The sequence below is a fragment of the Condylura cristata genome, unplaced genomic scaffold (assembly GCF_000260355.1).
Source record: "Condylura cristata isolate star-nosed mole 26May11 unplaced genomic scaffold, ConCri1.0 scaffold00025, whole genome shotgun sequence".
NCBI lineage: Eukaryota > Metazoa > Chordata > Mammalia > Eulipotyphla > Talpidae > Condylura > Condylura cristata.
Genome location: NW_004567126.1, coordinates 8,256,484 through 8,276,314, shown reverse-complemented (window position 1 = coordinate 8,276,314; position 19,831 = coordinate 8,256,484). Strand labels below are relative to the sequence as shown.

Genomic DNA, 19,831 nt, shown 5'->3' with positions numbered 1-19,831 from the left:
TGAACCACAAACCTTGAATACTGGCCAGCCTCACAGGCTAACAAGCATCATGGGATACTTACAGTAAGAATCTTGAGAATCTAATGAATAGTCAAATATCTAGCCTTTGTCTCCTATGTCATGTTTGAGTTTGTGGATCACTTCCACTATCTAGACTTTCTCACATTCTCTACCCAATGTGTTCTGGACACCCAGCCACTAGCTTCCTTCACTGCCTGCCCCACTATTCTTTGCACTGGATAGATTTCTACTCTACACAAACACTCCTATGTATCTCTCTACTTCCCAGTGCCTTGTTCCTTTCATTAGCCACCTGTGCCTCCCTAACTGTGCCCTCTGCCCTATGATCATAAATCCAACTTCTTCCAGTTACTCCTTAACACACATAATATGATTTTTAATCTTTTTTCATTTATATCTTTTATATCATATCACTAATTCACCTGTGAACCATCATCATAGTCCCTTATGCTACTCTCGACCCTTTTTTGATTCCATAATCTGATTTTTATGCTGAAAATTCCTCTGAGCTTTCTTTAGTATAGGATGCCCTCATCTCCAGTACCCGGAACCTGTTGCTGTGTAACACACATTCACAGCTTGGAGCAACACTTTTTTTTTTTTTTTTTTACAGTTCCTGTGGACCAGGCAGGTTAGTTACAGGTTAGTTGGGTCCTTTGCTCAGCTCCACACCAGGCTGAAACTAAGTGTGGGCTGACCAGGCTGTGGTCTTATCTGAAGCCTGGCATCTTCCTCCAGGCTTACTGTTTGTGCACAGAATCTGGTTCCTTGTGGTTGTGGGGCTGTAGATCCTATTTGCTGCTATTTTTAGCAACTTTCTCCTCCTCTCAACTACAAGAGATCACTCTCAGGTGCCTACATGTAGAAGCTGACCATAAAAGACATCTGTAGACAATTCATATTAAGGTCATTTTTTCCATGCCAGTAGGAGAAATTTCTCAAATCCTCTTTCAAAAAATTCACTTAGGTAAGCCAAGCCCTTCTGGAACCTTCCGTTTAATTTACTCAAATCCATTGCTTGAGTTCAAAATCACTTCTCCTCCCCCATTTAACGTGACCTAGCCCTGGGCAGACTATCCTGCCGTGGTGACAAGTTCCACCCACACTCAGCAGCAGAAGTGGCGAGTTTGTATGGGAGGCCTCTTAGAATCCTGACAACCAACTACTGGATTTCCAGGTCTCTCCTAATAGACCTGGGCTACCCGCTTTCTCATATTGAACTCAGCTGTTCTGCCAATCTGACCATATTTTCTTGTGTTTTTCCAATTATCTCCTTGCATTTTCCTTTCTACTTTCTTCACAAGTTCTGATCATTTGTGTTGTATCCTGAATTCCTGATTTTTCCACAAGGATCACTCTATGTCATGCCTCAGGCAGCTCAAACATAGACCCCCGCTGTCTGGAATGTCTTTCTTATATGCACTGTCTTCTTCTAGTTAACTTCCATTCATCCTTAGGAAATCACATCAAGCATCAATTCTGCCTGAAATTTATTTTGATTTCTCTTCTTCTCAGTCTAATGGAAAGATCTGTTTGTGTTTTCTCATAGCATTTCATGCAAATTCTAAGCAAGCTCTTTTGTTTTAGAACAATCACTGATTTACTCATCTATCACTATGACGACTCCTTGTGATCATAGAAAATCTCTTAGATTTAAAAAGAAAAAATGCCAGCTAACACAGGCGTTACTCGATAAACATTCTCTACATAAAAGAAAGTATAATCGTGTTACAAATGGAGAAACTGAGGATAAATATAATTAAGTAAACCACTAAATACCTACACATATACCTCAGAGCAGAAAAAAAGAAGTATTTGTCCAGCAGACTCTAGGTCTATTTACCCACTCTGAACTGGATGTCTGAAGTCATTTAGGATATAAGAATATAGCATGAATATTACCAAAGTATATCCCTTCACTGGAATAAATACATAACATTTGCCTGGACCATAACAGGTGACCTATTTATAAAATCATTTAAATGACATCAAGGACTATTCAAACAAATAAATAATTAGAATTGGGAAGTCGTTAGGGAACTAAACTTATAAGCCTCCTGTATCTGTGTGGCTTTAGAAAGGTTTTCTCCTGCTAAACAGAAATTGAAGCTTAGTTTAGGATTTGGAATACCAAAACAAGAATAGGTAATTATCGGGAGTTAATTATGATCAGGGAAAAAGAAAAGTCCGGCAAACTAAATGGGAAGTTCCCTATAGATCATGACCCTCTAGAGGTAAATTAACTAAATCTACTGAAGATGTAGAAAGAATTCCAATAATGAGTCTTGTAAAATTTGAACCTCTTAAGCTCCACCTAATGGTGACTTACATGGTTAATCTCATCCAAACCCTAAAAGGAATGAGCAAAACATGAGCTCAGAGATCTTATGAATGGTAGAAAGGGCACAAGGTGTTAAGACTGGTTTTTACATCTTCTTTCTCTGTGTGATTATGTGATCCATCCACACTTGCATTCATTCACTCTCACTCACTCATCCATTTATTCTTTTCACATTTCATGCCAGCCAGTAGGGAACATCATGATGAATTAGAATGGACTCCTGTCTCTAGGAATTCACTGTTCTATGTATAAGACTGATGAGTTAATAAGAAATGATAGCACACTGAAAGGGCAATAAGAAGAAAATTAAAGAACTAATAGTTTTTATGGGAGAGAGGAGCCAAGCAAGGCATAAATGGAGGAAAGACTTCTATATGGATCCTGAGGAGCCAGGTGACAGAGCATAAGGAAAAACAGATTTCAAATGAGCAGTGAATGCATACACAAAGACTCCAGGGCCTTGAAAGCATCTGGAATGGCAAGTGGCTCCTGGTGACTAGAATATGGAAAAGTAGAAGGTGGACATGAGGTTGGCCCCAGGAGAGGATACAGAGATACACTGCAATGGGCAGGGAAGAGTATTTTGTGCCTGATAGAAAGTTTGAGTTAATTCTGAAAGTAAGGTTGAACGATCAAAAGATTCATAGCTGGAGTTGGGCTAATAAAATCAGATTTGTGATTTCAATGATTGTCCCAGCCATAGTTGAGGAATGAATTTTAGGGTATAGAGGAGGCCAGGATGGTAGCCAGAATTAAGGCAGTTGTCATGGAATGGATATGGAGAAAAACGAATGCTCTGAAGACACGTGAACAAATTATTAAAGTAGGAATGGGAAACTACTAACAGTTTACCTGTAAAACTTAATATAAGAAAATGGATTTGAAACTGCTTTATGAATAATAATGTGCTGCTGGTTATTATCAACAAGGTGGGAAAAATGGAATTTTCTTTCAAGTAGTCCAAACAATAAAACAAAGAGAGCACACCAATGCCTTTGAAATAGCTGTTTCTCTGTTTTTATTAGGAAAATGTAGATAACAGAAAACGAACAAAATGCTCCAGTGTGGAGGAAGATGGTCAGGGTTCCAGCCAAAAAAAAGATGTCCACTCCTCACTCAGGTCTGTGTTCTCTGCCTCTTCTGTCTTAATCTCAGGATAAAATGGTAGTTTTATTAATATTAATATACTTGCATAAAGTGATAATTTACTCCATCATTTTCCTAATTAGCTCTATTGAATTGTGAGACTCATCTGCATGAATAATGAATCCCTATATGCCTTTTCCAATGTCTGTCTCATCTCAGCCAAGGGATGTACAGAAAGCAAGACATTTTCATCTGTGATGCTTTGATCATTTTGGAGAAAGAGTCTGTTTTCTGCGAAGATGGTAAAGGCATCAAAAATGTCCATTAATTAAATGTGTACAGAAATTGGGATGACTACTCCGCCTTTCTTTTAGAACAATAAAATGGAGATTTGGCTTTAGGTTTTTCTAGCTCTGTCATTTCCTCTTGGAGTGTACTAATGATATAGTTTTTCTTTCTAGTTTTGACACAATTTCATTCCATCTTCATTGTGGGATAGAAGATTAAAGGCAATGAGGTGAGGTCAAGAATAGTGGGTTTATTTGATCAAAGAATAAAAGAAATCTATGCTTCTTTTATTCTCTGAACTAATTATTTCAATTGGATCAGAAGTGTAGCTATTCATTAAACCGACAAAAATTAATTTCAAGAACATTTAAAGAACTCCTGATAGTAAGTCAATGAGGAGAATGCAGCAAACCAATAAAAAATTACCATAAAAAATGAACAGGCATAGCAGAGAGGAAAATATGTATTATATATATGTATATATATGTGAAGAGTTGTTCTACAGATTTTTAACAAAGGCTATAATTACATAAGATTTTACAGTTCAGTCAATCAGCAAAATTTAAAATGTCTCATACTACCAAGTATTGGAGAAGCTGTGATTCTTCAGGATTTTTATGCTAGTATGAGTATAAACTGATGATTTGGTAAGCAGCTAGGTGAAACCTTCTATAACATTCTCAAACTCTGGAACCCAGGAATTTCACTCCTCAGAATATTTGTTCATAGCAATCTTATCTATAATAGGAAAAAGTCATGAATTCCACTTAAATACTCATCAGCATAAAAGTAAACCATCCAGCTGAGGCATGTTCACGTATTAGAATAATATGCAGGCAAAATGCAAGGCAAACCCAGCTAAGTGCAGCAAAACCTTAAACCCAAACCCAGGGACAGGGATGATCTTAAAAATATAAGGAGAAGAACCCGCCCCTTCTGCCCCCATCCCAAACTGTATATAGTGGAATGCATGCCTTTTTAATGATGGGGGAAAAAAACAACAACAACAGAAGGCCAAGCAATTTAAAAACTAATATATGTGCAATGCAGTTGTATAAAAAATGAAAGCATGAGTTGCAATGAGAAGCTGCCTTCCTCCATCCAGAAAAGGAGGAAGGCAGAGGCACATTTGGTGGCAGTGGAGATGTAGGTTGATGCCAACGTCTGTGTCTTTGGATTTTGCAGAGCAAATGTTGATCCATTTTGCTTGTTTTTAAAAAGAGAAATAAAAGGGGGTGACATTGTAAATTGTCAGGCTTTATGCACTGAGGGTTCATTTATAAAAGGAAAAACACCAGCCATCAAACATCTCTTAACCTCATAGGCTGATAGGCTGGCTTTTAGATAAAAAAAGAAAGAAGAAACCCTTTTATTCTATCACTAATTTAGATATCTCCCTAACAAAATCATTAATTCTATCACCCCTGGATGTTTTTCCTCCTTTACCAAGACCATAGCAAGGAGAAACAGGCAGAAGAGCAGGAGGAGCCATGGTATGAAAAGATCCACATGAATTAGAATGGCTGATGTTGACTGAGTCTTGAGATTTTGGGCAATGGGTGAACTGCCCTATGTGGGAGCACAAGAGTTGATGAAGAGGAAAACTATGGTCAGCTCCCCATACCAGCTGGTCCAAGTGATGACTGCAAACAGGTTGGCTGACAATCTAAGGGCATCCAGTGAGACAGGATCTCAGGTACAGCTTTCTGGGATGGATGGTCAAAGGGGTGCCAACCATCTGAGTTTACCTTTAAGTCCTAACTCTGCCAAGAAACATTCACAAAGCTTTCTTCTTAGGCATTTTTCCACCCAGTAATCCTGTCAGTGCAACTCAGTAGAAAGTGTAGATACCACTTTACATGGATTCTCAAAACAGCCTTACTGCCTGGGTTGACACTGCTTTGCTAACAAAGGAAAGAGTTGTATTCTGGAGAGACAGTCATTGACCACCTAGAAATAAGAATTCTAGTCTCCTGCCTTCCATGTTCTTTACAAGAAGCCATCCAGGGAGAACAGGGCTGAGTGGATACAGGAAAGTCAGACTAACATTTATCAGAAGCACATGTCAGTATATTGCAATCTTTACCTCATTTACTATTTACAATACCCCCAGAAAGTGGACACTGTTATGTTTCCCATGGAATGAGACAAAAATTGAAATGGCTAGCTGTGTGATGTAAAGCATGTAGCTCAAACACTCTAAAGCCCCATTTCCTTGGCTGCAAAATAGAGATTGTAATAGTTACTATCCTCATGGAATTATTGGGTGGATTGGTGAGATGAATTAGCTATTGTATTTACTTAAAAAAATAAGTTGCATAAAGTTAATAAATGGTGGAAGTAGGATTGAACCCATAGGTATTTGATTCCAACTCCTGCCTTTGCTACTAAAACCATGTTACCCAATAGAGTGAGACAAGTTATTCAAGCAATGTAGGATGATCAGCCAAATAAACAAGGACAACTCAAAGCTGAGACCGACTGCCCAACACTGCCAGGAGAGAAAGGCCACAATGACTTCTTATCAAGTAGCCTTCGTGTTGTACACCTGCCAGAGCTTCACCTAAGCCATCCCTCAGCTATTCAGCTATTATTATGACCACAAACTAGAAAATCTTTGACTAGCAAGAGACCAGAACATCAGTTTTCATCCTGCATCTGTTTTAAAGAGTAGGAGCAAAGTTTGATTATCAGTGACATTTTTTCATTGGAAAGATTGCCTGGATCATATTTATATTCATTTTCATAAATGCAATATACCAGCCACTAATAGAACAAAATCTACTAATTAAGTTTCATTCAATAATGTGTTTTTCACCTTAGCTTAGCAGTGTCCTTGTATGTGTCTGCCGGTGTAGTGCTAATAATGTCTTATTTAGCTTATAAATGGTGCTTATCATTAATTTTGAAATATTAACAAACATCAATAAGCCCACAGTGACAGTATAGTAAATAATTTGAAAGGGCGCTACACTGTAGACCTATTTTTGCTTAATTTAACTTAGCTTCACTTATTTATTAAAAATTAAACATATGGATTTGGAAGGATGCTCAGTGGCTATGGCAGCCCAACCCTGCCTTGTATGCCTGAAACAGGAAATACAGAAAGTGCAGTGAATCTGAGGCTCATGCCTCTGTAGCAAAGGTTCTTTGTATAATCCCTTCAGTTCTTTTATGGGCAAACTGTTTGTACCCCAACACCCCATCTCTACCAAGACTGATTTCTTATGCCTACTTTCACTAAGGTTTACCTTGACAGTTAAGTCCTTTGGGTTAAGTGAATTATTATCATTTCAATAGTCATCATTGGAAAAGCATTATATTATCTATATAGTCAATATTTATACATAGGGTTTCAGTGTTTATGGCATAAGTGTGGGGCTTGGAGAGGACCTGGCATATATTAGTCAATGGAAAACATATTTTGAATAAACACTGTAACATTTGATCTCATAAAACCTTTATAGTGTACATGGGACAATAATATCACCATTAGCCCATTGTATCCATAAGGAAACTAAGTAAGGCTCAAAGAGACCTTCTTCCCAAATCTGCAAAAGGTCAGAATTGACATGAGCTTGCAAAAGTTTGCCTTGAAGCATTTTCCAGGCTTGACTGGCCAAGAATGTAGCCTCTGCTTCTGTGCCCAATTCTCTAGCTATCAACACATATTCAGAGTAGAGAAATTCCATTAGCATTAGAATGATGTCACTGTCTCTATTCACATATACTGAGTAAATTTCATTAACCAGTTGCTTATTCATTTATTTTATCAAAACAAATATTTATCAAACACCTAGTTTGGGTCAAGCAATTTTTTTTTTTTTTAAGTACCAAGACTTCTGGGCAAAGACTTCTGGGTTCAGTCCTCTAGAGCCTTTCTATGTTCTACTGTGGGAGAGAGGCAATATGTAAATAAATGAAATTATAGGGCATGTCAGGAAGTGCTAATTGAGGGGAACAGAAAGTGGGAAAAGGGAATGACAGTGCTGAAGAAAGGGGCAGATGATCATTTTCCTATTTAGCTCTATAAGAGGACTGGTGTCACACCCACCCTTGCCAGTTTACCTCATTCCATCAACAGATAGCTGCTGAAGACTTAAGTTCCTTTCATCAGACAGAAGGACACTGGTTTTGTTATGTGTTCTCTAATTGGCTGGAGCAACGTTGACATCCAGTGGTGAATGTTATTAATCACAGTGCCCACACTCTTGTTTCATCAGCTCCACATAAGGAGAGAGGGTGGGACTTGCACACTGGTTAACAGTTTGTTACCACAGGTCAGGGTCCTCCTCTGCAGACCCACAGTCTCGCCTGCTCCTGAGCCCCCCGACTTCCTTACACTGTTACTCACTGCATTAATGGGAGTCAAGAGCATACATGTTCCCGTAGGTATGTTCCTATATCTACTCACCTGCATACATGACAGCATCCTCATGTGCATGAATCTAGCTGTATGCATGTTATTGTGCCTCTACCCACCTGCATGCCTGTTACATATGTGGATGTGTATCCATCTACCCTGTATGCACATGTTTACCAGGCACCTAGGTGGACCTGTGTGTGTGTACATATTTGCTATACACCCTGTGTGTGAAGGTGTGCTTCCTTGCAGGGTGTCCTTTCTGTCTTCAGGAACACATTATGTGGACAGGAGGAGATAACCACCCTGAATCCTGATTTTGTCCTTTTCCATCTGGCTGATGTTATATTGTCTGTTTCTAATGATGCAGAAACGAGCATGGCTGCTTTGGGCTCACTCCTCCTTGGCAAGCAGCAGCTTCCACATCAGCAGGAGCAGATGACCCTCCCTGAACACTCAAGTCAGGTCACTTTCCTTTCTGGTTCTTCATTGACTCCAGGGAGCCTGTCCCCTGCCCCACCTCCACACTTAGGAAGTGCAGGACAGCCCCCATGAAGACCCTACCCTTTTAGAGACCAGAGTCTAGAAAGACAGGGCAGAAAAAGACTGAAGTCAGACCTCACACCCATCTTTATCTTTATATTCAACACCTGTCAAGGTTACATGTCACTATGTATTAATTCATAAATTTTATGTGTTCAGATCATTTGTATTCAATATTGGACAACCCACAGACAATTTTCCCACTGGAATCATAGCTGAGGCCACACCACAAAGCTGCATTTAAAATCCTTTTTACTTCTGGGTATGGGAAGAGGGAAGGGAAAAGAGGCCCTTTAACGAGTTTAACACACTCCACAATTAAATATTGATTGGAAATTCTCCCTGAGTATTTTTCCCTCCATCTCTCTGCCTCCACAGGGAGATGTCTAGATGTGATCCCTAAGCTGTCCCCATGCAGTGATTATGTTCATTAGGACACCAGCCTTGTGGTTAAAGCACTTTCCTTACTGCTGCACGTTTAATTAGACAACTCTTCCCCAGAAATTATTTATAGCCAGGCTCCAGAGCTATTGTTAGTCCGAATGTAAATAAGATTCAGGGCGGGAGTCCCAGCGCGCTGAGGCGCCTGGCGCGCTCCAGCCATTAGCCCGCACAAGCTCGGCGCGCGCTCGGGACCGCGTCCAGGGCTTTATGGCCAAAACTCAGGCTATTAAAAAGCCCAGGCGCGATTTTCTAATTAAACTTTTGATACAGAACCACACAAAAGACTAAATCTACCAGGTCAGAGTGAGTACAAGAGGAGGCGGAGCAAAAGGGGAGAAAGCGGAAGGGCTGGGGCAGAAGAAAAGGCAGGCAGAGCACCGCCCAGGAGAAGGGGCGTGGGAGGAAGAAGCCCGGGGCAGGGAAGGGGCCGCCCAGGAGAAGGGGTGTGGGAGGAAGAAGCCCGGGGCAGAGAAGGGGGGTGGGTGGGGTCTGGGAAGAAGGAATCCGGGAGGGTGCAGGTTAGTCTCAAATTTGGTAAAAGGTCTGAGCAACGATTTTCAGTTCTCAACATCAATCCATGAAGTCCCCAAGAGATTAGGGGGGACTGGATTTCGACTTTGTTCTTGGTGCTGAAATTTTATCAGCCCAATGAAAAGCAGTACCTGCTGTCAAGATTCATTATTGTAAATGACACAGACATACAAGCAAAGGTTATAAGAAATAATCATGACTTCAGTTTGTTGGGCATTTAATAGCTACAGAGACTTTTCATGCCTTGTTTCATTTTATGTAGTTGAATGCTATTATTGGCACACCCAATTGTTAGTTGAGAAAACTGAGACTTTGAAAAGACAACTCTTTTTAGTTCGAAGGATAGTAACTATGAAACTTAAGTCCCTGGTCAATCATCACATTACAATCTACTGGTGCACTGTGGTAAATGCATGAGAACCAAATGCATAAATTGCAAATAAGGTGATATCAAGGAGAGCACCTTTTGATGTTTGGTAGTAAAAGCCTTGCCAAGGAGGCAAACGATGAGGTAGGTATTTGGAAGCTGAGTAGAAGTTTGCTTGGTGGACGGGAGGGAGCAGGAGAATATTGCCATTTGGATCGTATGACAGCCTGAATGAGGGATGATTGCTGCCATGTGTAAAGGTAGAACTTGAATCTTAGGACAACGGTTCTTATAAATAGTAGTAATACTAAAAAGAGACTGGAAAATTGGAATTAGAGTCCAAACTAAAAACTCCTGTGTTGTAGTTGTTTTGTTTTCTCTTCTGCATATGTTGGTCATGTTCATATGATTACATAAAGTGGCAGGGGACTGCAGGGGAGAAGACTGATGAAAGGAATTAGATTCCTTCAACAAATGTCCTAACTCTACATTCACTGCTACTTTCTCACTCTGAAGGAGAATTCTACAAAGAATGCTGCATATGCCTTAGAAATGTCCATCCTCATCATAGATTAGATTATTAAGCATGTTGCACACCCCCCTAGTCCAGCAAATGGTTTGGCCCTAGAACACAGACATGAAGACAGAACCACCAATAGGGAAGGGAGTAAAGATGAAAACTCTGTTCACTACTTTCTGCATGTTTTCCTTTCTTTTAACTAAAAAAGAGGCACTCTGGCCAGAGAAGTCTGTCTGACTGTACTTTCTGTCCACCTAGACAAACTGGCATCATGGAGAGTCATCCTTACAGTACTACCTCTGAGGCCAGTCAAAACCATCACACTTCCAGTAGAGAAGCCAGGGATGTCTATTATTTTAAACTTATAATAGATTCTAATTCATCACTTATCGCTTAGTGACAGATTTTTATATAGTTTATTATCTCTGTAGCAGCATGGGGCCCTGCAGGGCTGCTTCCTACTGTTCCAGATATCCTGGTGTGACCTGAGCCATGGCTGCTCTGTTATCTGTCTGATTATGTTAGGGAATCTGGTATCTTGGGGTCCCCAGATAACTGTTAGCATCGCGCATCCTGTGATTGCAGGATTAAAGGAGACTTTCACCCCTTTCCTCCTTGACCTGTCTGTCATAGTTAGTATTCTTGTATGTTGATTAATTTGGGATTCTGGGTCCCCAGGTCTTGGGCAATAGCTATCACCCACACATCAGTACTCCCAAGCCCAGGGAAGGGAGTAGAGACACAAGATGAGCTAAAGCAGCCTTTGATAGCACTGCTTTCTGGACTTGTTATGGCTTTACTCCCAAGCTACAAATAGTCTCTCGGGTCTTTCCTTCCATGTCACTCCTGTGCTGTCTTAATGAGGCACATGCTTTTCCTTCTAAGAACACCTCTAAGTGAGCTCCTGTCTCACAAAGTTCCTCTATTCTTTTCATCTATCTCAGCTTTACACAATCCAGCCTTGAGCAGAGGTTTGATGTTGTATGTATGTACACGGCATCAACGCCACTAAATTCCAGACTCCTGGACATGTCGAAGGTGGCAGGAAGGGTGAGAGGATCCTCATCACATTCCACCATAGGCTCTTAAGAAAAGAGTCTTGGCTGAAGTTGGGTCATAGGGGCAGATCAAGCTTCCTCTTGTCTTGTTTCTTCAAAGAAACTGTGTGTTTCCCACAAATTTCAATGTGTTTCCCATCAAGTTCCCTGTTTGTCCTTACCTAATGCCTTGTCATCTTGACCCATACTCACCAAGTCTTAGAACTGTCACCTTTCCCAGGGTGACATTGGACACTCAGTTTGTGTCTCCAGATTCACAAAACCTAGCTCTTCTCTTCATGTTCTCTTCAAAACCTAGCTGCTTTTAACTCACCCCAGAGGATCTTGTCCTGTTCAAAATGGAACCAAGGGCTTGCCTAATCCCTTGAAAGCCCTTTCCTTCTGTCTCCCTCTCAGAGTCCTCACAACTAGGTGTCAGCATACACCCACCTCTAGGTCTGCTGTCTGGAACCACTTATTCACCCTGCCAGACCCAGAAAAATGTCCATTCTCTTTGGGGAGCCTTCCTGAGTTCATACACCCACCTCTAGGTCTGCTGTCTGGAACCACTTATTCACCCTGCCAGACCCAGAAAAATGTCCATTCTCTTTGGGGAGCCTTCCTGAGTTCTACACCTGAGTTCTGCGTTCTCCTAATTTTTCCCTAACAGAATGTGTAACACCATTGTAAAATACCCCTTTGAAGTTTCACCAGTAGGATATGATTTCAGTGATGCTTGCTGAATGTAGGGCACTTGCTTTGTTAGATACTGGTTGGCCATTTTCTTCAGCTGGTCACCGGAAGAGTCTTATCCCTAGGAGGGAGACTATATTTATTTGTGAGTATAGCTTCCGTGAACCTGCTCACAGGCCCCAATAAAAGGTGTTTCCAAAGCTTCATTATTCATTTTTGTGCCTGTAGGGCCTCTCAGTCTTTGTCAAGTTCATAGGTATTATTAATAACCTAGAGGAGGAAATGACAGTCCTACAAACATTTCACATTATGTTTAGAAGGGGACACAGCATGTTCTGTAGAGACCCCCCAGTAACAAATGGGCACTCAAGTTTTATATATGCAAAAGATTTCTGAGGTCCCCCAGCCTAACCCCCTTTGGGGAACTAAAGGTCAGAAGGTTATTATTTTTTTTTTCCCTCAGTTTGGCAATTTGCCAGTTGGCAGTAAAGGAAGTCGATACTTCTTTAAAATGCAGTTGAGCTAGTCCCAGGCTCCCAATTGCCCTACCTTGTCTGGAAGTAGTTCTTCTCTGAGCTCATCACTGGGGTGAGCTTTGCCTCTGGAGAAGGAATCACACCTCTAAACCTACTATCATTTCTCTTCCAGATCACACCCTCCCCAGGTGGGGAGACCCTTCTTGTCCCAGGCTCCCTCCCTTGCGATGACACTGCTGTTTTCTACAGCAAGTGTAAAGCACACAGACTCAGTTTAGGGACAGTTAATTTCCAATTCTTTCCAGATGGGTTGGAATAATATCCCCAGGTGGTAAATACATTATTAAGAAGGCAGTTTGGTGTGAAATTGGCTATTAAAATATAGATAAAGTTTAATATATTGAGCTCCTTGTCAGAAAAATCACTTTAGAGGGAGCTTATTATTTGTTTGATATTAAAAGAGTCACAGCTCCGCTCCAAGTGACAAATGGGGGGGGGGGGGGAAATGCCACCGGTAATGAACAAAAGCTTTTTAACATTTAAATTTAGGTTTTTCTTGTAGCTCTGCATGCTGCCTTGAGCAGGCCCATGTGGGGCATCCAGAGGCAGGCATCAGAAATGTCAGGAACTCTGGAGCCAAGGAGGTTGCCAACCTGGCTTTAAACAGCTTGAGTCTCCCAAAAGAAAGAACTACCCTACAGCAAAAATGGAGTTTAGGGTGGTTCCCTTGGCAACACAGTGGAAAGGAGATAGGGGTCTATCTCTGGGCAGAAAGCAAAAAATGTTCCTACTCCAGAACACCTCAAAGGTACCATTTCAGGACACCTGCTGAGACTCAGCCCTCCAGACTTGGGGAGCCATCCTCCTGCTGGAGATACTTCACTCAGCCAGATTAATAAAAATGAACTTGACAAAACAAAAAAGAGGAGTGGCCTGAACGATACATATGTTCGATAAAGTACTCTGACTAAGCCAAGTATCTACATGGTAGGTGGTAAACATGTTAAACAATGCCAGCCCTCAAGATCTTCAACCAGGGAATAACTATCATTTACATTATGGTGTTCAACATTCCTCAAGTAGCAAAATTCTCCAGGAAATTTGCAAAACTCCAGAATGACAGAACAGAAGTGATCAACAGAAACCACAGTCCTATTTTAGTTAAAGGATAAACTGATAACCCACAGTTAAAAAAAAAAGGGGGGGGGGAGGGCCCTCCCTGTGGTGTAGTGGGTTAAAGCACAGCACTAAGAAGCTAAAGTCACTTCAGCATGAGTTCGATCCCCGCCCCCCCTACCCCCACCAAGGTGACCCACATGGTGCAGCAGACCTCTCCTGACCCGCCCGCTGCTCCCCTCAGCAGTGTACTTCGTCGATCTGTCTGTTCTACTCCCCACTCTGTCTCTGGTGAATCCTCTCACCACCCTTGCACCTCTGGCCTGTACCCCAGCTCTGTATCCATAAATAAATAAATCTTTAAAAAAAAAAACAACAACTTTAGGGAATGTAGCTAGAATGGTTAGGCAGAAGTACTTTAAAAGAAGACTAATCATATAACTAATGATTATGCTGAATATGCTGAATAGAGTAGAATTCATTTTAATGTGCAGCTTCCCCACACTGATATGCATGCATGCATGCACAGATACACATACACTAATGTTCCTAAATGGCATGCCTTTCTTCCTAAAAGGGGACATTTAAAACAAGAAAAGCACTCCTACTTTGCAGGCTGATAGAAGGCAGGCTCAGTAAAAGATGAGAGGTCTGTGTTTCTCATCTAGACTATTGTTCTGTGGATTCCACTTTAGTCTTTCCCTGTCATCAGTTGCAGTAGAATGTGAACAGCAGCTGTCCATGCCAAACCTTCCCTGCTCACCAAAACCTACCCAAGGCTGACTGTGTTATTATCACCACTTGCTTGAGGAGTTATCATGGACCAGGTCACAAGCCCAGCAGGATCAGTGAGAAATGCATGGACAGGATCACCTGGAACATCAGCATTCCATGTGGACTAAGTGAAATGTTGCTCAAGTGGAGCCCGCCAGAGGCACTGAGGTCAGAACCAGAGGTTCATAAGTCATTTATCCTCAGACACTGGTCTGACCCAGCCTCATCTGAACCCCTCTTGAAACACAGCCAAGACCCCTGTGTGGCTGTGATACAAGAGGGGTGCGCGAGAGGGCCAGAAAGACCCTCACAACCTGCCAAGATGTTTCTAGAGCCTTTGCTTCAATGTGCTATAATTACTGCAGTAAGGATCTTTTTAGTTAGTTACACATAGAACATTTTATCTTGTGACAAATGACTGGGACTGCAACTTTACTGTTGACAAGCAGAGAGGATCCTTGATACAAATGATTTGAAAGGGATGAAATGAATAGGTCAGATGCTAGGGCTGCGACTGAAACTCTTGAGATCAAAGCAGGCATTTTTTTAAAAGTCCAATAATTTTACAAGTAGGATTCTTATAACTAGGAATGGATCTGGGGATTTCCTCTTAACTTATGCTATTAACTATTCAATCAGCACAGTTAAGTTTTTGCTATTATTTGGTTATACCTAGCCAAAATTCCATCCATTGCCTCCAGGGGGTATAGGGAGAATCCAAGCCCATATTTGTCACTCTAGCTCTTCATTCATTCTTAAAAATCTGTGTTGGAATCCTGGCTCATTCTTATATTCATGTAATCCTAAAACTCCTACGATTTTCTGCTGGGGGAGTTCTTGGCTTTCTACACTTATAAAATGGGGGTGATTGATGCTGTGAATTACATGCACCCATAGGGGTACTATGATGGGCATGGAAGTTCTCAGTAAACTCTAAAGGATTATTTAATGTAAGACAATATAATACATTTTTTATTAAATAATAGTGTGTGTGTGTGTGTGTGTGTGTGTGTGTGTGTGTGTGAGAGAGAGAGAGAGAGAGAGAGAGAGAGAGAGAGAGAGAGAGAGAGAGGAGCAGAAGACGGACCAGCTCAAGAGGAGGAGCTATATAGAAGGGAGGAAGGAGATTAAAAGGTTAATAGTAGGTTATTTTATAAATTCATATGATAAGAACTTATGCTTTGCATGGTGTTGGACACTCTTAAGGTTCTCTGCAAACCCTTGATCTCACTTGAACTAAATGTCCCCAGGAATTTTAAGTACAGCCCACCTTTCTCACATCAATGGGAGAAAGTGAGACCTGAAATTCACAGCGCCCTTTCAAATACCATCAATATTTAGTATAGTTTCTTCACTCATCTGTGAATCTGTGCTAAAGATTTGAGATGAAAAATATGATTGAAAACAGAGAGAAAAATTTAACCATTAATTCATTTTTCCCTCAAAATTGGGAAAATGTCACAGTTGGTACTTGTATCAGTTTCCTGTGGCTGCTGTAACAAACAAGGATGATGAGGTGACTTCAAACCACAGAAATGCATTAACACAGTTCTAGAAGCCAGAAGTCTGAACTTGTGGTCACTCTGTCCATATCAGGTGATCCCATGTTCCTCCCTGAAGGCTAGGAACAAATCCTTTGTCTGCCTTTCAGCTTCTACTGGCAGCTGAGATTCCATCACTTATGACCATGTCACTCCAATCTTCATGGTCAACATTTTCAAAGGTCTCTTTTATCTGTTTTCATGGGGTCTTTTCTTTGTCAGAGAATTTCCCTCTGCCTCCCTTTTAGAAGGAGCCAAGTGCTATGTCTGGGATCTACCCACATAATCTAGTATATTCTCCTATTAAGATCCTTCATTGAATGGCATTGTGAATCCCCTTTTTGCCATATAATTAACATACACGGTTTCCAGAAATTAGGATGCAAATAATTTTGGGGGGTTGGGGGGAGGCGGGGAACATTTTTCAGCCTATCAGTATTCCTAAGTGAAATATCCCAGGTTAAATAACAGACCAAATTTGCAGAGCTACTAAGAGGCAAGATTCCATCAGGATGAAATAGATACATCAGTATTTTATTGTTTTGCAGGCACATACTGGAAAACAATGCATACTACTGTTTTTTTGTAATGACTTAAAGTGCTTGAATATGTGACTTTCTGGAATACATAGGATAATCTGAAGTCTGAGAAGGGAATCAACAGGATGTCCTTTGCATCCTCACAAATCTGAATTCCCAGAGACAGATAAGTAAGTAAAGAGAGCTCTCTGCAAGCCTCGAGGCTGCCCCTCCCTCCTCTGCCAGGGGTTGGAATCCCTACACTCACAGCAACAGTGGGCATTCGGGACACACAGGTTGGTGGTGCCATCACCCTAGCCCCATGTAACATAGACAGGAGGCAGGAAACCCTGAATTCCATGCAGAGTACACACCTCACCAAGGCCCTCCTGCCCCACTGGCACCGGCACACACATCCCCCTCTTCCTCGAGCTGGGCAGAACACCAACAGGAGAAGGTGAAGTAGCAATCCAAAGAGCAAGAACACTCATTTGAGCTCCAGTTCAGAAGGAAATCAGGCACCCACACATGTCCTCCAAGGAAACAGGCACCCGGGACAGTGGGTCTCTCTTTAGCTGTCTAATCAGAGACCTCCTCCATCTGCCCAGATTGAAAGTTATTTCTTCTAGTTAACATCCCTTGGGAGTTAACTGTCTCCTTAGAGACTCTGGGAGGGAGGGGGAAAAAGTGTGATTTCACCTGGCTTAGTGTTTAATTTTTATTTTATTTATTTATTTGTTCCTTTGGATTCCTGTGGTGTTGATTATTTTATTAATGGCTCCATGCTCTCTTCAGAGCAACTGGAATCCTGTCTGTCATCTGTAACTGACCGTGAGAACTAGCCAGGTAGAGGGAGGCGTGCTGTGGGGTGCTTGTGGAGGGGCATCCTGAAGAGAGCAGGACCCCAGGCACTGGCATACACCTGTCAAGGGGCTGGCAAGCATGGAGCACAGAGCTTGAGTGGGTGACTGGCCTAACTATTGCCTGCAAAATACCTGAGCTATTAATCCTTCACTCTCAAAAGCAGTCATATTCACTTAATTTAAAATGGGAGGGGAGAAGGCAAATAAATAAATGTCTCTCTCAACTTTCAGATCAGATATCAAACCAATTCAAGAAAGATGCATCCTGTAAGCATTTCCCCCAAAATTTACCAGGCACTCCTAGAGGCTCAACTTATTGAGCCGGGGTGCAACTTATTTTAGAATATGTTTCCTTTCCTTTCTTTTAGCATGCTCCTGTCATCATATTTAAAACTACCAAGCTCCAACTCCTGCTGCCCCATCTATAAATGACCTCAGTGGAACTCAGATTGATTTAACCTCCTTTATCTGTGTGATTAGCTCAGCCACTGAGCAGATACTTGGTGCTTATCTGTCCATTAAAGAGTCAAAGAATGCTGTTACCAGTTTTTTATCTCTAAAATGCACACAAAGCCCTGCTGATTATTCTATTAATTTGTTAATGAACCTGTCCAGTAGACAGATTCTCTGTGCTTTTGGAAGACTGGGTGGGGAATTAAGCATTTTAAGGGGATTGAGCCCTTAGAGCTGAAGCTGAAAACTTTGGAAGTGCTTCTGGAGATACATGTGCTTGCTTTCATTTTTCTGTATTTATTCTTTTAATCTTTTCTTGAAATTAGCAGCCAAACAGAGAGTCAAAGTAATTAGGCTAGGAAAAAAAGTCAGTATCTGATAGAAACAACCCATACAAGCTAGGCAAAGATGCCAACAACTAACATCTTGAATCGTTTAGCACATGATCAGATCTTCTTAGGATCAGATCTTCTCTCAGACTTGTTCAGTTACACGGATGGGAATTCTGCCCAAAGAACAAAGAATTTGGGGGGCTATAGTTTACATTTTTCTTGCAAAATTTTACCTATATTTAGAAACTACTGTCATTTTTTATCTTTCTAGAAATGTAGAAAATGTCATCAGGACAGGCATATGTCTACATATAGGCAAGTAAACAGAGAAAATATATAAATGATCATATTGTTGGGGAGAGAGGATGCCCTGAACAAACTCCATAAACACAGGCTTCATGGGCTCTATCCCACTCCAAACAAGACTCCAAGAGCTACAAATCCCATAGTGTCATCATCACGGAAGGAAGGGTTGTTGGGACCTGAGGGTGGAGTGGAATGGCCAGGTTTGGTATATAACCAGATATATGGGCCTTGGGGCATGGGGGAGAAGGTCCTCTTAGGTTTTGCCAGTTTTCAGCATGTTACTGAGATTCCTGAACAGCAGAACTAGTAGGGCACATTCACCAATTTACCTCCCTCTCTTTCTCACTGAGTTATTCATTTCATTCCCCCTTCTATAAATAAATCCTCTATTAACCTTTCTGAATGTACCTACAGTTAAGTCTTACTATAAGTCCCTTTAAGGTACATGGGTGAGGACCCATAGTCAGGCTACCCATTTCACATTGGGGTTGCCCTGTACAACATTGGTGGTACGTGACTTAAGGTCTCTGATCTCCAATGAGTTTACCTGCTGCTTAACCTCTTCAGTGGTCCAAGTCTCTTGAGAAAAAAGATGATTCATCAGTGACCAAGGAATCTACACGTCATTCCATTGACTACAGAAATAAGATCAGATCATAAATTAGCCATTATGATTTATATCACAATTTATATGGCTCCTCATAAGGCGTTGACAAATGACACCTAACATTCCATTCAACTGGTGAATAATTAACAAAGAAAAAAGAAATAAGTGGTGGGGTAAAATGATTCCCATAAAAATCAGAGCTCAATTTCAGAAACTACTCAAGACTCTACTGTAGATATTTTTTTTTTAGATTAGTTTTTCTAGGATGGTGGTTTCCATGTGAATTATCCAGCCTTCTGTCCCCCTGATTAGGACAGAGGCACCCATTTTTGGAATTACTGGCTGCGAAAGGATCACCAGCTAGTCCTTTTGAGGACTGCTTTCAGAATAAGGGGACACTTCTTAGGCCTCCACACTTCAAAAAAGGAGGCAGAGTTCCTGGACCTGAGTTTTAAAAGAATACTGAGAGCTGCCACTCTTCCTTCATTTTTGGCGACACCAACAAGCCATCTCAGCTCCTGTAGGATTGATTGAGGCCTCTGGTAAAACCATAACAATATGCGTCCTTCCATTCGACCAACCCTGATTCCCTCTGCTTCATAGGAATTGTT

General features: G+C 41.2%; 1 protein-coding gene across 1 annotated transcript in view; it reads right to left on the bottom strand.

The window, feature by feature from the left end:
- OPCML (opioid binding protein/cell adhesion molecule-like) overlaps positions 1–19,831 on the bottom strand; it is a 1,053,884-nt gene that overhangs the window by 522,905 nt on the left and 511,148 nt on the right. The gene's annotated exons all lie outside the window — the stretch shown is intronic.